The 21461-nt window shown below is 44.0% G+C and overlaps 1 long non-coding RNA gene across 1 annotated transcript; it reads left to right on the top strand.

Annotated features, from left to right (window-relative positions):
* The first annotated feature begins 1332 nt into the window (after window positions 1-1332).
* On the top strand, window positions 1333-20858 carry LOC121005965. Its single transcript, XR_005779990.1, has 3 exons — window positions 1333-1466; window positions 14036-14040; window positions 20848-20858. It is a non-coding gene; the product is annotated as an uncharacterized LOC121005965 (long non-coding RNA).
* The last annotated feature ends 603 nt before the right edge of the window (window positions 20859-21461 follow it).

Here is a 21461-nt window from a genome sequence, read left to right as displayed (position 1 = left end):
GCTGCAGCTAAGTGAAGCTGATCGTTTCCAAGACCCAGATTTTGTCCAGAGGAAGGAGGATTGCTGCCAGGAAAACTGATGAGAGCAGAGGAACAAAGCAACATACACTGCGGTACCGCATGCTTGTTGGAAAGACTTTTTTTCTGTTCAGATTCAACAGCGGATGCAAAGCAGACCCGGGTCGGTAAGATTGTGCACGCACCTCATCCCAGTGTTGGCACCTAGAGACTGAGAACAGGCCTGTAGTTAGTTAGTTAGGATTTCTGTTTGTGTCAGGCCACAAGTGTTACTACTGTTCATTTCAAGGACTCCATAACTTAAAGCGATTTCACATTGGGGAGCTGATAAAATTCTTGCAAACTTAAGCCAGGCTGGCGCTTTCTTGCTCAGGAGGAATACTCACGCATGTGCTATAGGACCAGTTATGGGAGGGGGAATATTGTAGAACTTGTTAAGATTGTAAGCTGTTGTGCTGCACCGCAGGATAGCCTGTAATACACACTCATACAGTGGTTCCTGTTTTTTAGGGTAATAACAGGTAAGGTGTGGCAGTTAAGTTGTGCCTGCCAGTAGGTGAATTACATCACTTTTCTCCTTCATCCATTGGAGAGTGCCGTGCTGTGCAGCACAAGGGTTTCAACCCTTAGGCCTGGGTTTATGTAAATTGATTGTATGTTCCCAGCATTTGTGGTTGTGTTTATTTCCAAATTTAAGTAAAATTGTTTTGTTCTGTTTTGGCAAAAGCTGGTGTTGGGGTTGCTCTCCTTGTTCGTAACTTCACTGTATTCTGAGGAGCTCTCCCCGATACACAGCTTACAACTTGGCATAGTCGGCAGGATACAGCGACCGTTGTGGATGGGAAGATGGCGCCGGTCTAGGACCCAGCTCAGGATGCGCCAATGCAAGACCAACTTGCCCCAACACTGCTGATACAGCTTGCCACGCCATGCCTGTACCAGTAGGGTACATCCCCATGGGGGCACTGTTGTGTCATCTGCTAAAATTTGAAGGTAAAAATATGATGTTGCAGGTCTGGACTGAAAGGGTGCAAAGTGCGGTTAGAATGTGTAACCTGAGCCCCGGGCTGTGGGCAGAGATTGCCTTAGGGGCTCTAGAGGGTGACGTCAGACAGACAGTAATGGTAAGGCCCAAATCCGAGAGAGACACCATAGAGAAAATATTCTCATTGCGTGCTAAAGTAGTGCAGCTGCCGAGCCACTTCTTCAACCTACCACTGCGAGAGGACAAGACCCTAATGCAATATTCCAATGCCCTACAGGAGACGCTAAATTAAATACAGCTGCAAGATCCAGAGGCCATGGGAGCCTTCCTGGAGGGGGACTGGCTACTATGAGACCAGTTCATAATGGGGCTCTCCAACAAATTCTTACAGGAAAAATTGCAAGAGATTACCCGGACAACGCCCGACATGACATTCTACAGCATCTACCTAGCCACCGTGGAGAGTACATGCCTGTGGCTGTGAGAGTAGTGAGTAGCACCCATGCTACAGGAGGTTGGCCTGCATCTGAAGACTCAGAGTCCATAAAGGATGTGGTCCAGGCCCTGCGAACAGAATTAAGAGAACTTCGGCTGTAAGTGTCCCAGATGAGGGCAGGATCACCCAGGCCTCCAGAAATGGATGTGTGCCCGTATGCTGCCTCAATGTTGAAGACTGCGAGTTAACCGTTCCTGCGAATACCTTGTTGGCCAAAGTTTGTGTCTGAAGGGGATATTCGTTGATAAAGGAGCTTCATGCTACAGCCAGATAGGAGGTCAGCCTATGCTGTAGAGGCCTATCAAAGGGAGACCCCGACATGGAGTGGAACAGTCGAGTGATCATTGCCCGGATGGGGGTGGACTGAAATACCCTGATTCCAGGACAGCAGAAGTTGCTATAAGACACCCTTTGGGAATTTTAGGATGCATTCTCGAGACATGATGAGAAAATCGGGTGTGCTTCCGCCATCGAACATGAAATTCCCACCGGCGATGCTGCACTGATTAGGGAACGTTACTGGCAAATCCTGCCTAAAATGTACTAGGAGGTGAAGGATATGGTGGCCAGCATGTTGGAAAACCAGGTGATCCAGGAGAGTCAAAGTCCTTGGGCTACTCCTGTAGTCTTGGTGTGGAAGAAAGATGGGAGTCTCCGGTTCTGCGTGGATTATTGGAAGCTGAATGCCCAGACCGTCCGAGATGCCTACCTCCTTCTGCGGATTGAGGAGTCGTTGCACGCCTTGAGTCATGCAAAGTTCTTCTCGACTCTTGACCTGGCCAGGCCAGTGTGTATTGGCAGGTACCGGTGGCCAAGAAGGACAAAGCAAAAATGGCCTTCATCCTACCTATGGGACTCTACGAGTTCAACTGGATGACATTTGGCCTTTCCAATGGCGCGGGAACATTCCAGAGGTTGATGGAGCACTGTCTGGGACATCTCAACTTCGAGTCGGTATTGATATACCTGGATGAAATAGTAATGTTTGGGGCCTCCTTTGAGGATCACCTCCAGAAGCTGCGACAGGTCCTTAGACGGCTGCGAGACCATGGGCTCAAGATCAAGCCCAAGAAGTGCCACCTGTTTTGACAGCAGATAGAGTTTTTGGGACATTTGGTCACCCAGGAGGGGTAAAACCGGACCCAGCAAGGTAGAGGTCGTCCAGAAGTGGGTCCAGCCGAGTACACTATGAGAGGTGCGGGCGTTCGTGGGACTGGTCGGCTACTACAGGAGGTTTATACCAAAATTTGTTCATTTGGTGGGGCCCTTAAATGAGTTATTAAGGGGCACTGCGGGGGGCCCAAAGAATCATCCCATCGAGTGGGGACCCCGGCAGCAAGAGGCCTTTGAAGCAGTGAAGGAGGCACTGACCAGTGCCCCATTTCTGGCTTATGTACAGTTTGACACCCCATTCCTGCTGTACACTGACGGAATTCTACATGGTCTGGGGCCGTGTTATCCCAAGTCCAGGATGGACGTGAGAGAGTCATTGCCTATGGCAGCTGGTCTCTGAGGGAGTCAGAGCGCAAGCCTGACAACAATAGCACCTTTAAATTGAAATTACTGGCACTGGTGTGGGCCATGACCAAAAGGTTTGCAGAGTACCTGACAGGTGCAGAGATGACCGTGATGACGGATAACAACTAGTGATGAGCGAGCATGCTCAGCCGAATACCTGTTCGGCTCGAGCATCGCTATGCTCGGCACATGGCTATACTCGGCCAAGTACCATATGTGCTTCAGCGGCATGCTTAAGTCTCCTCCCCGCATGTTTTGCGGCTGCTAAGCAGCCCATAAACATGCAGGTAAGTACTGCCATCACTGTAATACCAGTAGCCATATGGCCCGGAACACATCATCGGGTGCTATATAGCACACGATCACGTGGGTTTGGCTCATTGCGAGTCAGGGAGAGCTGCGCTTAGGAAGGGTCAGATAGTGTAGGGAGATTGTGATTGCAATATATTCCAGTGAATAACGTTTCAAAGACCCAAAAGTCCTCTTAAGGACTATTGTGTGTGGTGGTGGCAGCAATTTAATTGTGCAAAGTAGTACTCAATATTTTTTTTTATACTTTGTTAAATAGCGATTCTTTTGCTATATAGGTGTCTGAAATGACTTGTGACATCTGTGCAGCAATACCTTCTGTGTGTCAGGGGCAGAGATAAGAAGAATATTAGTGTAAACAATATTTTTTTTCCCATAATCCACATTTTTGCTGTCAACGGTGTAATCCGTGAATTGTGTGATCTGCGCTTCAACACTTTGTGTGGTTGTCAGGCCCAGATATAGGGAAAAATATAAATATAAACTAAATCCGAAAACAATGTCTGTACCGCAGATCCAATAATCTGGGACTAAAATATTGTCCATATTCTATGGTGTTCTGTGATATATACAGTATGCCATCCGAAAACTGCTTCTTTAGGGGAAAATTTAACTAATCTGGGCCTAATATAGAGTCCATTTTCTGTGTGTTTATGTGGCATGTACTGTCCTGCATCTGAAAACTGAGTTTGTATTGCAAATTCCAAAAATCTGGGCCTAATCTAGTGTCCATAGTGTGTCCTTTCTGTGACACATACAGTACTCTATTAAAAAAACTGTTTCTTTAGGGCAAATTTACCTAATCTGGGCCTAATATAGTATCCAAATTCTGTGTGTTTCTGTGATATATACTGTCCTGCATCCAAAAACTGAGTTTGTATTACAAATTCCCAAAATCTGCGCCTAATCTAGTGTCCATAGTGTGTGGCTTTCTGTGACATATAGAGTACTCCAACCAAAAACTTTTTTCCCATAATCCACATTTTTGCTGTCAACGGTGTAATCCGTGAATTGTGTGATCTGCGCTTCAACACTTTGTGTGGTTGTCAGGCCCAGATATAGGGAAAAATATAAATATAAACTAAATCCGAAAACAATGTCTGTACCGCAGATCCAATAATCTGGGACTAAAATATTGTCCATATTCTATGGTGTTCTGTGATATATACAGTATGCCATCCGAAAACTGCTTCTTTAGGGGAAAATTTAACTAATCTGGGCCTAATATAGAGTCCATTTTCTGTGTGTTTATGTGGCATGTACTGTCCTGCATCTGAAAACTGAGTTTGTATTGCAAATTCCAAAAATCTGGGCCTAATCTAGTGTCCATAGTGTGTCCTTTCTGTGACACATACAGTACTCTATTAAAAAAACTGTTTCTTTAGGGAAAATTCTAATAATCTGGGCCTAATATAGTGTCCATATTCTGTGTGTTTCTGTGATATATACTGTCCTGCATCCAAAAACTGAGTTTGTATTACAAATTCCCAAAATCTGGGCCTAATCTAGTGTCCATAGTGTGTGGCTTTCTGTGACATATAGAGTACTCCACCCAAAAACTCTTCCTTTAGGGCAAATTCTAATAATCTGGGCCTAATATAGTGTCCATATTCTGTGTGTTTCTGTGACATATACTGTCCTGCATCCGAAAACTGAGTTTGTATTACAAATTCCAAAAATCTGGGCCTAATTTAGTGTCCATAGTGTGTGGCTTTCTGTGACATATACAGTACTCCACCCAAAAACTGTTCGTTTAGGGCAAATTCCAATAAACTGGGCCTAATATAGTGTCCATATTATGTGTCTTTCTATGACACATACTTTCCTGCATCCAAAAACTGAGTTTGTATTGCTAATTCCAATAATCTGGGCCTAATCTACGGTCCATAGTGTGTGGCTTTCTGTGACATATACAGTACGCCATCCGAAAACTGTTTCTTTAGGACAAATTTAACTAATCTTTGCCTAATATAGTGTCCATAGTCTGTGTGTTTCTGTGACATATACTGTCCTGCATCCGAAAACTGTTTATTTAGTGCAAATTCCAATAATCTGGGCCTAATATAGTGTCCATATTCTGTGAGTTTCTGTGACATATACTGTCCTGCATCCGAAAACTGAGTTTGTATTGCAAATTCCCAAAATCTGGGCCAAATCTAGTGTCCATAGTGTGTGGCTTTCTGTGACATATAGAATACACCACCCAAAAACTCTTTCTTTAGGGCAAATTCAAATAATCTGGGCCTAATATAGTGTTCATATTCTGTGTGTTTCTGTGACATATACTGCACTGCATCAGAAAACTGTTTCTTTAGGGCAAATTCCAATAATATGGGCCTAATATAGTGTCCATATTCTGTGTGTTTCTGTGACATATTCTGTCCTGCATCCGAAAACTGAGTTTGTATTGCAAATTCCAAAAATCGGGGCCTAATTTAGTGTCCATAGTGTGTGGCTTTCTGTAACATATATAGTACTCCATCCAAAAACTGCTTCCTTAGGGCAAATTCCAATAATCTGGGCCTAAACTACGGTCCATAGTGTGTAACTTTCTGTTAAATATACAGTATGCTATCCGAAAACTGAGTTTGTATTGCAAATTCTAAAAATCTGGGCCTAATCTAGTGTCCATATTCTGTGGGTTTCTGTGACATATACTGTCCTGCATCCGAAAACTGAGTTTGTATTGCAAATTCATAAAATCTGGGCCTAATCTAGTGTCCATAGTGTGTTGTTTTCTGTGACATAAACTGTCCTGCATCCGAAAACTGTTTCTTTAGTGCAAATTTAACTAATCTGGGCCTAATATAGTGTCCATATTCTGTGTGTTTCTGTGACATATACTGTCCTGCATCCAAAAACTGAGTTTGTATTGCCAATTCCAATAATCTGGGCCTAATCTAGTGTCTATAGTGTGTGGCTTTCTGTGACATATGCAGTACTTAGAGTTGAGCGGACACCTGGATGTACGGGTTCGACGAACTTCACAAAAAAGTTCGAGTTCAGGTCCCAAACTTCACCCGAACTTCACCCCGAAGCCCATTGAATTCAATGGGGACCCGAACTTTTGAGCACTAAAATGGCTGTAAAAATGTAATGGAAAGGGCTAGAGCGCTGAAAATGGCATCACAATGTGGTTTAGAGCATGGCAAGTGCTCTGCAAACAAATGTGGATAGGGAAATGACTTTAAATAACATAAAATACGTAAAAATTTTAAATAATAATCTTGATCTAGTAGGACGAGGTCCATATGGAGTAGGAAGTTGTGGAGGCGGTGGATGTGGCGGTGTAGGTGGAAGCTGCGGTGGAGGAGGAGGAGGTAGCCTACACTGCTTTTTGGTTTTAAATTTATTTAAATTTTTTAAATTAGGGTACACCCCAAAAGATTGGGAAATATAACCTGTGATAACCCCCCCCAGTCGTGCTAAACAAACGTTCAGACAATACACTGGCTGCAGGGCAGGCCAGCACCTCCAAGGCGTAAAGGGCAAGCTCAGGCCATGTGCCCAATTTGGAGACCCAGAAGTTAAAGGGGGCAGACCCATCATTCAGTACGTGTAGGCGTGTGCACACATACTGCTCCACCATGTCGCACGTCCCCGTGATGTCCACGATCCAATTGGATATCTTCTCTATCAACTTTCGATGTTCTTTTATGCGCCTACCATGGTGATCACGGGTGGCGGTGAATCAGGGTTCCAGGCCGGAGAGAAAGCCTGAGATATGGATACCACATCCAAGGGAAATGTGGAACAAAGTATTGAAGCATAAGCTTCCAAGTTAAGGAGGGGGCGCGCGACAATTACTCACTCCCGACTCGGGGAGGTAGTGACGATAAATAACAATGCAGGACTCTTAAGATGCCCTGTTATTTAAATGATTAATTAAAAATTACAGGGAATGTCACTGGGGTATTTTGGATTAGGAAACGTTAGACAGGAGAGGCCCTGCTGCCGCTTTGTTGACTCTAGATAACTTTTTCCTGATTGCACGTCCCTGTGACGTCCACCATCCATTTGGATATCTTCTCTATCAACTTTTGATGTTCTTTTCTGAGCCTACCATGTTGATCACGCTTATCGGCGAATCAGGGTTCCACGCCAGAGAGTAAGAGTGAGAAAGGGAGACCTCATCCATGGGAGGTCAATGGCTGCAATGGGATAAAGCAGAAATGTGGGACAAATTATTAGAGCAGAAGGATTGAAGGAAAGGGCCAATTAAAGATGAATTTTAGAAATTTAAGTCCCTGTCACCTATGCATAGCAGGGGTTTCTATCCGGCAAAATTGGTAAAATGTCACCTGACAATGTAACAGACGATTTTTTGAAATGTATGTTCCTGTCACCTATGCAGAGGTGCCCCCGTGACGTCCACCATCCATTTGGATATCTTCTCTATGAACTTTCGATGTTCTTTTCTGAGCCTAACATGTTGATCACGGTTATCGGCGAATCCGGGTTCCACGCCGGAGAGGGAGCGTGAGAAAAAGAGACCACATCCAAGGGAGATAAATGGATAAAATTTAATTTTGATCGAGCGGAAAAGTTATTAAAGCAGTAGGATCAAAGTAAAGGGCCAATTAAAGACGAATTTTAGAAATTGAAGTCCCTGTCACCTATGCAGAGCAGGGGTTTTTCATCGCCAGAAATGGGTTAATGTCATCCACCAATGGAACAGATTATTTTTAAAAATTTCGGTCCCTGTCACCTATGCAGAGCAGGGGTTTATTTACTTTCAAAAATTGTAAAATGTCAACCCAAGAATGTAACAGAAAAAATTGTGAAATTTAATAACCTGTTTACTAGATAGAGCAGGGGTCTATCACAGCGAAAAATTGTTTAATGTCACCCGAAAATGTAAAATAATATTTAGTGAAATTTATTAAGCTGTCAACTAGGTAGAGAAGGGGTATATCACAAACAAAAATTGGTTTATTTCACCCAAAAATGAAATAGACAAATTAGAGTTTTGTTTTTTTACCTGTCTACTAGGTATAACAGTGGTATATCACACCCAAAAAATAGTGAATTTCACCCGAAAATGTAACAGACAAATTACTGATTTTTTTTTTACCTGTCTACTAGGTATAGCAGTGGTATATCACACCCAAAAATTGGTGAATTTCACCTGAAAATGTAACAGACAAATTTGTGATTTTTTATTTTTTACCTGTCTACTAGGTATAGCAGTGGTATATCCAACCGAAAATCGGTGAATTTCACCTGAAAGTGTAACAGACAAATTAGTGATTTTTTTTTACCTGTCTACTAGGTAGAGCAGTGGTATATCACAGCCAAAAATAGGTTAATTTAACCCGAAAATGGAATAGACAAATTAGTGTTTTTTTTTTTTACCTGTCTACTAGTTATAGCAGTGGTATATCACACCCAGAAATTGCTAAATTTCACATGAAAATGTAACAGACAAATTTGTGAATTTTTTGAACCTGTCTACTAGGTATAGCAGTGGTATATCAAACCCAAAAATTGGTGAATTTCCCCCTGAAAATGTAACAGACAAATTTGTGATTTTTTTTAAACCTGTATACTAGGTATAGCAGTGGTATATCACACCCAAAAATTGGTGAATTTCACACGAAAATATAACAGACCAATTAGTGAAATGACACAAAATAAAATACATACAAATAAAATAAAATAAACTTGATTTATGAGGTGGAGGTCCATATGGAATAGGAGTTTGAAGCGGCGGTGGAGGAGGACGAGGTAGCTAACACAGGTTTTTGGTTTTAATTTTATTTTTTAAAATTAGTGTACACTCTAAAAGAGGGTGAAATATCCAAAAAACAAGAAGAATGAGCAATTGTGCTGCAGTATAACAATGGCTGGTTAGAGCCGGTATACATGTCTATTCTGCACAAGGTACGGACAAGTCCTGAGGGATCCATGCCTGGTTCATTTTAATGAAAGTGAGCTTGTCCACATTGGCTGTGGACAGGCGGCTGCGCTTGTCTGTGATGACGCCCCCTGCTGTGATAAACACACGTTCAGATAATAAATTGGATGCAGGGCAGACCAGCACCTACAAGGCGTAAAGGGCAAGCTCAGGCCATGTGCCCAATATGGAAACCCAGAATTTGAAGGGGGCAGACCCATCATTCAGTACGTGTAGGCGTGTGCACATGTACTGCTCCACCATGTTGGTGAAATGCTGCCTCCTGCTAAGACGTTCCATATATAGAGTTGAGCGAACACCTGGATGTTCGGGTTCGAGAAGTTCGGCCGAACTTCCCGGAAATGTTCGTGTTCGGGATCCGAACCCGACCCGAACTTCATCCCGAACCCGAACCCCATTGGAGTCAATGGGGACCCGAACTTTTCGGCACTAAAAAGGCTGTAAAACAGCCCAGGAAAGGGCTAGAGGGCTGCAAAAGGCAGCAAAATGTAGTTAAATCCCCTGCAAACAAATGTGGATAGGGAAATGAATTAAAATAAAAATAAAATAAATAAAAATTAACCAATATCAATTGGAGAGAGGTCCCATAGCAGAGAATCAGGCTTCATGTCCGCAGAGAATCAGTCCTCATGTCATAGCAGAGAATCAGGCTTCACGTCACCCACCACTGGAACAGTCCATTGTCAGATATTTAGGCCCAGGCACCCAGGCAGAGGAGAGAGGTCCCATAGCAGAGAATCTGGCTTCATGTCAGCAGAGAATCAGTCTTCATGTCATAGCAGAGAATCAGGCTTCACGTCACCCACCACTGGAACAGTCCATTGTCAGATATTTAGGCCCAGGCACTCAGGCAGAGGAGAGAGGTCCCATAGCAGAGATTCAGGCTTCATGTCAGCAGAGAATCAGTCTTCATGTCATAGCAGAGAATCATGCTTTACGTCACCCAACATTGGAACAGTCCATTGTCATATAATTTAGGCCCCGGCACCCAGACAGAGGAGAGAGGTCCCATAACATAGAATCTGGCTTCATGTCAGCAGAGAATCAGTCTTCATGTCATAGCAGAGAATCATAATTCACGTCACCCAATATTGGAACAGTCCATTGTCATATAATTTAGGCCCCGGCACCCAGACAGAGGAGAGAGGTCCCATAACAGAGATTCAGGCTTCATGTCAGCGACTCAGCAGAGAATCAGTCTTCATGTCATAGCAGAGAATCATAATTCACGTCACCCAACATTGGAACAGTCCATTGTCATATAATTTAGGCCCCGGCACCCAGAGAGAGGAGAGAGGTCCCATAACAGAGATTCAGGCTTCATGTCAGCGACTCAGCAGAGAATCAGTCTTCATGTCATAGCAGAGAATCATGCTTCACGTCACCCAACATTGGAACAGTCCATTGTCATATAATTTAGGCCCCGGCACCCAGACAGAGGAGAGAGGTCCCATAACATAGAATCTGGCTTCATGTCAGCAGAGAATCAGTCTTCATGTCATAGCAGAGAATCATAATTCACGTCACCCAAAATTGGAACAGTCCATTGTCATATAATTTAGGCCCCGGCACCCAGACAGAAGAGAGAGGTCCCATAACAGAGATTCAGGCTTCATGTCAGCGACTCAGCAGAGAATCAGTCTTCATGTCATAGCAGAGAATCAGGCTTCATGTCACCCACCACTGGAACAGGCCACTGTCAGATATTTTTAGGCCCCGGCACCCAGACAGAGGAGAGAGGTCCCATAACAGAGATTCAGGCTTCATGTCAGCAGAGAATCAGTCTTCATGTCATAGCAGAGAATCAGGCTTCACGTCACCCACCACTGGAACAGTCCATTGTCATATATTTAGGCCCCGGCACCCAGACAGAGGAGAGAGGTCCCATAGCAGAGAATCTGGCTTCATGTCAGTAGAGAATCAGTCTTTATGTCATAGCAGAGAATCATGCTTCACGTCACCCACCACTGGAACAGTCCATTGTCACATATTTAGGCCCAGGCACCCAGGCAGAGGAGAGAGGTCCCATAGCAGAGAATCTGGCTTCATGTCAGCAGAGAATCAGTCTTCATGTCATAGCAGAGAATCATGCTTCACGTCACCCAACATTGGAACAGTCCATTGTCATATAATTTAGGCCCCGTCACCCAGACAGAGGAGAGAGGTCCCATAACAGAGATTCAGGCTTCATGTCAGCGACTCAGCAGAGAATTAGTCTTCATGTCATAGCAGAGAATCAGGCTTCATGTCACCCACCACTGGAACAGGCCACTGTCAGATATTTTTAGGCCCCGGCACCCAGACAGAGGAGAGGTTCATTCAACTTTGGGTTGCCCCGCAATATAATGGTAAAATGAAAATAAAAATAGGATTGAATGAGGAAGTGCCCTGGAGTACAATAATATATGGTTAAGGGGAGGTAGTTAATGTCTAATCTGCACAAGGGATGGACAGGTCCTGTGGGATCCATGCCTGGTTCCTTTTTATGAACGTCAGCTTGTCCACATTGGCTGTATACAGGCGGCTGCGTTTGTCTGTAATGACGCCCCCTGCCGTGCTGAATACACGTTCAGACAAAACGCTGGCCGCTGGGCAGGCCAGCACCTCCAAGGCATAAAAGGCTAGCTCTGGCCACGTGGACAATTTGGAGACCCAGAAGTTGAATGGGGCCGAACCATCAGTCAGTACGTGGAGGGGTGTGCACAGGTACTGTTCCACCATGTTAGTGAAATGTTGCCTCCTGCTAACACGTTCCGTATCAGGTGGTGGAGCAGTTAGCTGTGGCGTGGGGACAAAACTTTTCCACATCTCTGCCATGCTAACCCTGCCCTCAGAGGAGCTGGCCGTGACACAGCTGCGTTGGCGACCTCTTGCTCCTCCTCTGCCTTCGCCTTGGGCTTCCACTTGTTCCCCTGTGACATTTGGGAATGCTCTCAGTAGCGCGTCTACCAACGTGCGCTTGTACTCGCGCATCTTCCTATCACGCTCCAGTGCAGGAAGTAAGGTGGGCACATTGTCTTTGTACCGTGGATCCAGCAGGGTGGAAACCCAGTAGTCCGCACACGTTAAAATGTGGGCAACTCTGCTGTCGTTGCGCAGGCACTGCAGCATGTAGTCGCTCATGTGTGCCAGGCTGCCCAGAGGTAAGGACAAGCTGTCCTCTGTGGGAGGCGTATCGCCATCGTCCTGCGTTTCCCCCCAGCCACGCACCAGTGATGGGCCCGAGCTGCGTTGGGTGCCACCCCGCTGTGAACATGCTTCATCCTCATCCTCCTCCACCTCATCCTCGTCCTCCAGTAGTGGGCCCTGTCTGGCCACATTTGTACCTGGCCTCTGCTGTTGCAAAAAACCTCCCTCTGAGTCACTTCGAAGAGACTGGCCTGAAAGTGCTAAAAATGACCCCTCTTCCTCCTCCTCCTCCTCCTGGGCCACCTCCTCTTCCATCATCGCCCTAAGTGTTTTCTCAAGGAGACATAGAAGTGGTATTGTAACGCTGATAACGGCGTCATCGCCACTGGCCATGTTGGTGGAGTACTCGAAACAGCGCAACAGGGCACACAGGTCTCGCATGGAGGCCCAGTCATTGGTGGTGAAGTGGTGCTGTTCCGCAGTGCGACTGACCCGTGCATGCTGCAGCTGAATCTCCACTATGGCCTGCTGCTGCTCGCACAGTCTGTCCAGCATGTGCAAGGTGGAGTTCCACCTGGTGGGCAGGTCGCATATGAGGCGGTGAGCGGGAAGGCCGAAGTTACGCTGTAGCGCAGACAGGCGAGCAGCGGCAGGATGTGAACGCCGGAAGCGCAAACAGACGGCCCGCACTTTATGCAGCAGCTCTGACATGTCGGGGTAGTTGCGAATGAACTTCTGCACCACCAAATTCAGCACATGCGCCAGGCAAGGGATGTGCGTCAAACCGGCTAGTCCCAGAGCTGCAACGAGATTTCGCCTATTATCGCACACCACCAGGCCGGGCTTGAGGCTCACCAGCAGCAACCACTCGTTGGTCTGTTGCTCTATACCCCGCCACAACTCCTGTGCGGTGTGGGGCCTGTCCCCCAAACATATGAGTTTCAGAATGGCCTGCTGACGTTTACCCCGGGCTGTGCTGAAGTTAGTGGTGAAGGTGTGGGGCTGACTGGATGAGCAGGTGGAAGAAGAGGAGGAGGAAGCTGAGTAGGAGGAGGAGGAGACAGGAGGCAAAGAATGTTGCCTTGCGATCCTTGGCGGCGGAAGGACGTGGGCCAAACAGCTCTCCGCCTAGGGCCCAGCCGCCACTACATTTACCCAGTGTGCAGTTAGGGAGATATAGCGTCCCTGGCTGTGCTTACTGGTCCACGTATCTGTGGTTAGGTGGACCTTGCCACAGATGGCGTTGCGCAGTGCACACTTGATTTTATCGGATACTTGGTTGTGCAGGGAAGGCACGGCTCTCTTGGAGAAGTAGTGCCGGCTGGGAACAACATACTGTGGGACAGCAAGCGACATGAGCTGTTTGAAGGTGTCTGTGTCCACCAGCCTAAATAACAGCATTTCATAGGCCAGTAGTTTAGAAATGCTGGCATTCAGGGCCAGGGATCGAGGGTGGCTAGGTGGGAATTTACGCTTTCTCTCAAATGTTTGTGAGATGGAGAGCTGAACGCTGCCGTGTGACATGGTTGAGATGCTTGGTGACGCAGGTGGTGGTGTTGGTGGTACATCCCATGTTTGCTGGGCGGCAGGTGCCAACGTTCCTCCAGAGGCGGAGGACGAGGCCGAGGCGGCAGCAGCAGAAGAGGCCGAGGCGGCAGCAGCAGAAGAGGTAGCAGGGGGAGCTTGAGTGACTTCCTTGTTTTTAAGGTGTTTACTCCACTGCAGTTCATGCTTTGCATGCAGGTGCCTGGTCATGCAGGTTGTGCTAAGGTTCAGAACGTTAATGCCTCGCTTCAGGCTCTGATGGCGCAGCGTGCAAACCACTCGAGTCTTGTTTCGTCAGCACATTGTTTGAAGAAGTGCCATGCCAGGGAACTCCTTGAAGCTGCCTTTGGGGTGCTCGGTCCCAGATGGCGGCGGTCAGTAGCAGGTGGAGTCTCTTGGCGGCGGGTGTTCTGCTTTTGCCCACTGCTCCCTCTTTTGCTACGCTGTTGGCTCGGTCTCACCACTGCCTCTTCCTCCGAACTGTGAAAGTTAGTGGCACGACCTTCATTCCATGTGGGGTCTAGGACCTCATCGTCCCCTGCATCGTCTTCCACCCAGTCTTGATCCCTGACCTCCTGTTCAGTCTGCACACAGCAGAAAGACGCAGCAGTTGGCACCTGTGTTTCGTCATCATCAGAGACGTGCTGAGGTGGTATTCCCATGTCCTCATCATCAGGAAACATAAGTGGTTGTGCGTTAGTGCATTCTATCTCTTCCACCGCTGGGGAAGGGCTAGGTGGATGCCCTTGGGAAACCCTGCCAGCAGAGTCTTCAAACAGCATAAGAGACTGCTGCATAACTTAAGGCTCAGACAGTTTCCCTGATATGCATGGGGGTGATGTGACAGACTGATGGGCTTGGTTTTCATGCGCCATCTGTGCGCTTTCTGCAGAAGACTGGGTGGGAGATAATGTGAACGTGCTGGATCCACTGTCGGCCACCCAATTGACTAATGCCTGTACCTGCTCAGGCCTTACCATCCTTAGAACGGCATTGGGCCCCACCAAATATCGCTGTAAATTCTGCTGGCTACTGGGACCTGAGGTAGTTGGTTCACTAGGACGTGTGGCTGTGGCAGAACGGCCACGACCTCTCCGAGCACCAGAGGGTCCACTAACACCACCACGACCATGTCCGCGTCCCTTATTGAGAATAACCCTATCTGCACCTTGAATCTTATATACCCTTTTAGGGATAGATTTAAAGTAGGCCTGATACAGCAGAAACCACTAATTTAGAGAATTGCAAAATTGGGAATTGTATTTCAACCCAGAACAAAAACTGTGCTTTGACGGACACTAAATAACTTGACCAGCTACAGCAATAATGACAGATTTGGATGAATATAAATTTGAGGCCTATTTTTTAGGCGCTGGGTGACAGGTATACGTTTACACACAGAATTCGACTTGGAATTGCACAGTAGCGTGTGTGTGAAGTTATTGAGAATAACCCTATCTGCACCTTGAATCTTATATACCTTTTTAGGGATAGATTTAAAGTAGGCCTGATACAGCAGAAACCACTAATTTAGAGAATTGCAAAATTGGGAATTGTATTTCAACCCAGAACAAAAACTGTGCTTTGTCGGACACTAAATAACTTGACCAGCTACAGCAATAATGACAGATTTGGATGAATATAAATTTGAGGCCTATTTTTTAGGCGCTGGGTGACAGGTATACGTTTACACACAGAATTAGACTTGGAATTGCACAGTAGCGTGTGTGTGAAGTTATTGAGAATAACCCTATCTGCACCTTGAATCTTATATACCCTTTTAGGGATAGATTTAAAGTAGGCCTGATACAGCAGAAACCACTAATTTAGAGAATTGCAAAATTGGGAATTGTATTTCAACCCAGAACAAAAACTGTGCTTTGACGGACACTAAATAACTTGACCAGCTACAGCAATAATGACAGATTTGGATGAATATAAATTTGAGGCCTATTTTTTAGGCGCTGGGTGACAGGTATACGTTTACACACAGAATTAGACTTGGATATGCACAGTAGCGTGTGTGTGAAGTTATTGAGAATGACCCTATCAGCACCTTGAATCTAATATACCCTTTTAGGGATAGATTTAAATAACCACCCTATTGATGGTTAAATGGACTTGGTAGCAGCTTGCCCCTGATGTAGGATATAGCCAAAAAATAACCACAATATTGATGGTTAAATGGACTTGGTGGCAGCTTGCCCCTGATGTAGGATATAGCCAAAAAATAACCACACTATTGATGGTTAAATTGACTTGGTGGCAGCTTGCCCTTGATGTAGGATATAGCCAAAAAATAACCACACTATTGATAGTAAAATGGACTTGGTGACAGCTTGCCCCTGATGTAGGATATAGCAAAAAATAACCACACTATTGATGGTTAAATGGACTTGGTGGCAGCTTGTGCTGGCGCACCACAAGCCACAAAATGGCCGCCGATCACCCCAGAAAAAAGTGACTAAAAAACGCTCTGGGCAGCCTAAAAACAGTGAGCAATTGAATAGCAGCAGTTCAATGATCCACAGCTGTAGATCGATCACTGTCTTAAGTGTTTTGGAGGAGTTAATCACTGCCTAATCTCGCCCTAACGTCGCAGCTGCAACCTCTCCCTACACTAAGCACAGCAGAGTGACGTGCAGCACTACGTGACCCAAGCTTATATAGAGGCTGGGTCACATGCTGCACTGGCCAATCACAGCCATGCCAATAGTAGGCATGGCTGTGATGGCCTCTTGGGGCAAGTAGTATGACGCTTGTTGATTGGCTGCTTTGCAGCCTTTCAAAAAGCGCCAAGAAAGCGCCGAACACCGAACCCGAACCCTGACTTTTACGAAAATGTTCGGGTTCGGGTCCGTGTCACGGACACCCCAAAATTCGGTACGAACCAGAACTATACAGTTCGGGTTCGCTCATCCCTATCCATATAGTGATGAGCGGCAGGTGCCATATTCGATTTCGACGAAATTCGCGAATATTCGATAGAATATTCGTTTCATATTCGTTGAAATCTAATATTCGTCATTATACTAGTTATCGCGATTATTATGCGATTTAAATAATCACGTATTGCGATTTTAACTTAAGGCTACTTTCCTATTGGTTTGATATCTAGAATTAGCGAAGATGACGAATATGACGAATGTATTCGTCATATTCCTCAAAACGAAGATAACGAAGTATTCTACATCTTCGTTTTAGCTACCTATTTGTCAACTTCGCTAATTCTAGCAATCAAATAGGAAAGTTGACTATAGAGACAGCTAAGTTTAATTCGCTATGCGATTATATTACTTTTTTTTTTTTTTTAATTGAATAGTTAAATACTTGATTATTATAATGATTCTATTTATAAAAAATAAAAAAAAAGTTATATAATCGCATAGCGAACTAAACACAGCTGTCTCTATAGTCAACCTTCCTATTTGATTGCTAGAATTAGCGAAGTTGACGAATATGGAGCTAAAACGAAGATGGAGAATACTTTGTTATCTTCGTTTTGAGGAATATGACGAATACATTCGTCATATTCGCTAATTCTACCAAGCCAACCATAGTAAACCAGGTCTAAGTTGAAATAACAATTCGATTAATTCAAGTTATAATAATCAAATTTCGATTTCAACTTAGCACTGCTATATTCCATATTCGTTAATTCTAGCCTAATATGGAATATAGCAGTGCTAAGTTGAAATCGAAATTTGATTATTATAACTTTAATTAATCGAATTGCTATTTCAACTTGGACCTGGTTTACTATGGTTGGCTTGGTTGAATTAGCGAATATGACGAATGTATTCGTCATATTCCTCAAAACGAAGATAACGAAGTATTCTCCATCTTCGTTTTAGCTACCTATTCGTCAACTTCGCTAATTCTAGCAATCAAATAGGAAGGTTGACTATAGAGACAGCTGTGTTTAATTCGCTATGCGATTATATTACTTTGCTTTTTTTTTTTTTTATAAATAGAGTCATTATAATAATAAAGTATTTAACTATTCAATAAAAAAAAAAAAAAGTAATATAATCGCATAGCGAATTAAACACAGCTGTCTCTATAGTCAACTTTCCTATTTGATTGCTAGAATTAGCTAAGTTGACGAATAGGTAGCTAAAACGAAGATGTAGAATACTTCATTATCTGCTTTTTGAGGAATATGACGAATACATTCGTCATATTCGTTATCTTCGCTATTTCTAGATATTAAACCAATAGGAAAGTAGCCTTAAGTTAAAATCGCAATACGCGATTATTTAAATCGCATAATAGAAACATAGAAACATAGAATGTGTCGGCAGATAAGAACCATTTGGCCCATCTAGTCTGCCCAATATACTGAATACTATGGATAGCCCCCGGCCCTATCTTATATGAAGGATGGCCTTATGCCTATCCCATGCATGCTTAAACTCCTTCACTGTATTTGCAGCTACCACTTCTGCAGGAAGGCTATTCCATGCATCCACTACTCTCTCAGTAAAGTAATACTTCCTTATATTACTTTTAAACCTTTGCCCCTCTAATTTAAAACTGTGTCCTCTTGTGGTAGTTTTTCTTCTTTTAAATATGCTCTCCTCCTTTACCGAGTTGATTCCCTTTATGTATTTAAAAGTTTCTATCATATCCCCTCTGTCTCTTCTTTCTTCCAAGCTATACATATTATAGCTTGGAATAATGACGAATATTCGATTTTGACGAATATGAAACGAAAATTCTATCGAATATTCGCGAATTTCGTCGAAATCGAATATGGCACCTGCCACTCATCACTAGTAGAAACTCCAAAAAAGTGACCCCATTTTAGAAACTACACCCCTCAGGGTATTCAAAACTTATTTTTCCAAACTTTGTTAACTCTTTAGGTGTTCCACAAGAATTAATGGAAAATGGAGATGAAGTTTCAGAATTTAAATTTTTCGGCAGATTTTTCATTTTAATAAATTTTTATCCACTAACAAAGCAAGGGTTAACAGCCAAACAAAACTCAATATTTATTGCCCTGATTCTGTAGTTTACAGAAATACCCCATATGTGTTCATAAACTGCTGTACGGGCACACGGCATTGCGCAGAAGGAAAGGAACGCCATATGGTTTTTGGAAGGCAGATTTCACTGGGATAATTTTAAGCTGCCATGTCACATTTGAAGACCCCCTGATGCACCCCAAGAGTAGAAACGCCCAAAAAGACCCCATTTTGGAAACTACGGGATAAGGTGGCAGTTTTGTTCGTACTATTTTAGGGTACATATGATTTTTGGTTGCTCTACATTACACTTTTTGTGAGGCAAGGTAACAAAAAATAGCTGTTTTGGCACAGTTTTAATTTTTTGTCATTTACAATGTTTATCTGACAGGTTAGATCATGTGGTATTTTTATAGAGCAGGTTGTTACGGATGCGAAAATACCAAATATGACAACTTTTTTTGTTGTTTGTTTCAGTTTTACATAATAAAGCATTTTTGAAAAAAAAAAAATTTGTCTCCATATTCTAAAAGCCAAATGTAAAATATTTTTTTTTACATTTAACACATTTTTGAAACAGAAAAAATCATGTTTTAGTGTCTCCATAGGCTGAGAACCATAGTTTTTTTATTTTTTTGGGGCGATTGTCTTAGGTAAGGGCTCATTTTTTGCAGGATGAGGTGATGGTTAGATTGGTACTATTTTGGGGGCATACACCTTTTTGATCGCTTGGTGTTGCATTTTTAGTGATGTAAGGTGACAAAAAAAAGTTTTTTTTAGCACAGATTTTACCTGTGGGCTAGGTCATGTGATATTTTTATACAGCCGGTCGATACATACGCGTCGATTCCTAATATGTCTTTTTTTCTTCTTTTTCCTATTTTTAGCAAATTTTTTTACTTTATTTTGGGAAAAGGGCGCTTTTTTTTTTTTACTTGAAACGTTACTTTTTTTGTAAAACTTTCTTTTTTTAACTTCTTTTTTCACTTTTTTTGTCCCACTATGGGACATTGTCTGATCCCTGTTTCAATACAGCACACAGGTGTATTGTGCTGTATTTAACTGTCAGTGTCTTACACTGTAAGACGCTAACAGTTGCCTAGGAGACCCAGCTGGATCAGCCTTTTTGTGCTAGATGTAAACCATTGATGAGCCTCAAAGCCAGATTGGAGTTTGCCAAACGACATCTAAAAAAGCCTTCACAGTTCTGGAACAACATCCTATGGACAGATGAGACCAAGATCAACTTGTACCAGAGTGATGGGAAGAGAAGAATATGGAGAAGGAAAGGAGCTGCTCATGATCCTAAGCATACCACCTCATCAGTTAAGCATGGTGGTGGTAGTGTCATGGCGTGGGCATGTATGGCTGCTAATGGAACTGGTTCTCTTGTATTTATTGATGATGTGACTGCTGACAAAAGCAGCAGGATGAATTCTGAAGTGTTTCGGGCAATATTATCTGCTCATATTCAGCCAAATGCTTCAGAACTCTTTGGACGGGGCTTCACAGTGCAGATGGACAATGACCCAAAGCATACTGCAAAAGCAACCAAAGAGTTTTTTAAGGGAAAGAAGTGGAATGTTATGCAATGGCCAAGTCAATCACCTGAAATGAATCCGATTGAGCATGCATTTCACTTGCTGAAGACAAAACTGAAGGGAAAATGCCCCAAGAACAAGCAGGAACTGAAGACAGTTGCAGTAGAGGCCTGGCAGAGCATCACCAGGGATGAAACCCAGCGTCTGGTGATGTCTATGTGTTCCTGACTTCAGGCTGTAATTGACTGCAAAGGATTTCTAACTAAGTATTAAAAAGTGAAAGTTTGATTTATGATTATTATGTCCCATTACTTCTGGTTCCTTAACAGGTGGGAGGCACATATGCAAACTGTTGTAATTCCTACACCATTCACCTGATTTGGATGTAAATACCCTCAAATTAAAGTTGACAGTCTGCAGTTAAAGCACATCTTGTTCGTTTCTTTTTAAATTGTGGTGGTGTATAGAGCCAAAAATGTTAGAATTGTGTCGATGTCCCAATAATTATGGACCTGGCTGTATGCACATGTTGTAATTACAGCTTACCCATAATAATAATACTGTCACCACCAGGAGGAACACACTCCCCGACACGCGTTTCGGCATAAACACCTTCTTCTGGGGACTTGATTCTCCCCAGTGGCGAAAGCCATTTAAACAGTAACACACCAATCAAAAGCCAGACACCTAAGTGAATAATAACACATTACCGGTGTTTAAGAGAACGGAGACATATATTATAGTGATGGTCCCTGTGGTAAGCACCGCCCAACATGATGACTCATTCAATGGGCGGACGCTGTCTTACCAGTAGGAGCGAACTCCAAATTCATGAGGCTGCATAGTTTGTAAATGTAGGGCATAAAGGAGGGGCCGAACGCCGCAACACGTGATGGACAGTCACGAGGGAAAGCGTCCGCCCCCATATGCCGATCATAGGCAGAAGGAGGAGAAGCCAGGTGCCGTACCATGTGATAGCCAGTCATGTGGGTCGGTGCACACACCTCCCGTTGCTTAGAAATGTTGCAGCATTA

This window comes from Bufo bufo, chromosome 6 (genome assembly GCF_905171765.1).
Source record: "Bufo bufo chromosome 6, aBufBuf1.1, whole genome shotgun sequence".
Classification (NCBI taxonomy): Eukaryota; Metazoa; Chordata; class Amphibia; order Anura; family Bufonidae; genus Bufo; species Bufo bufo.
Note: the sequence above shows the minus strand (reverse complement) of the source record. Positions and strands in the feature narration are given on the sequence as shown.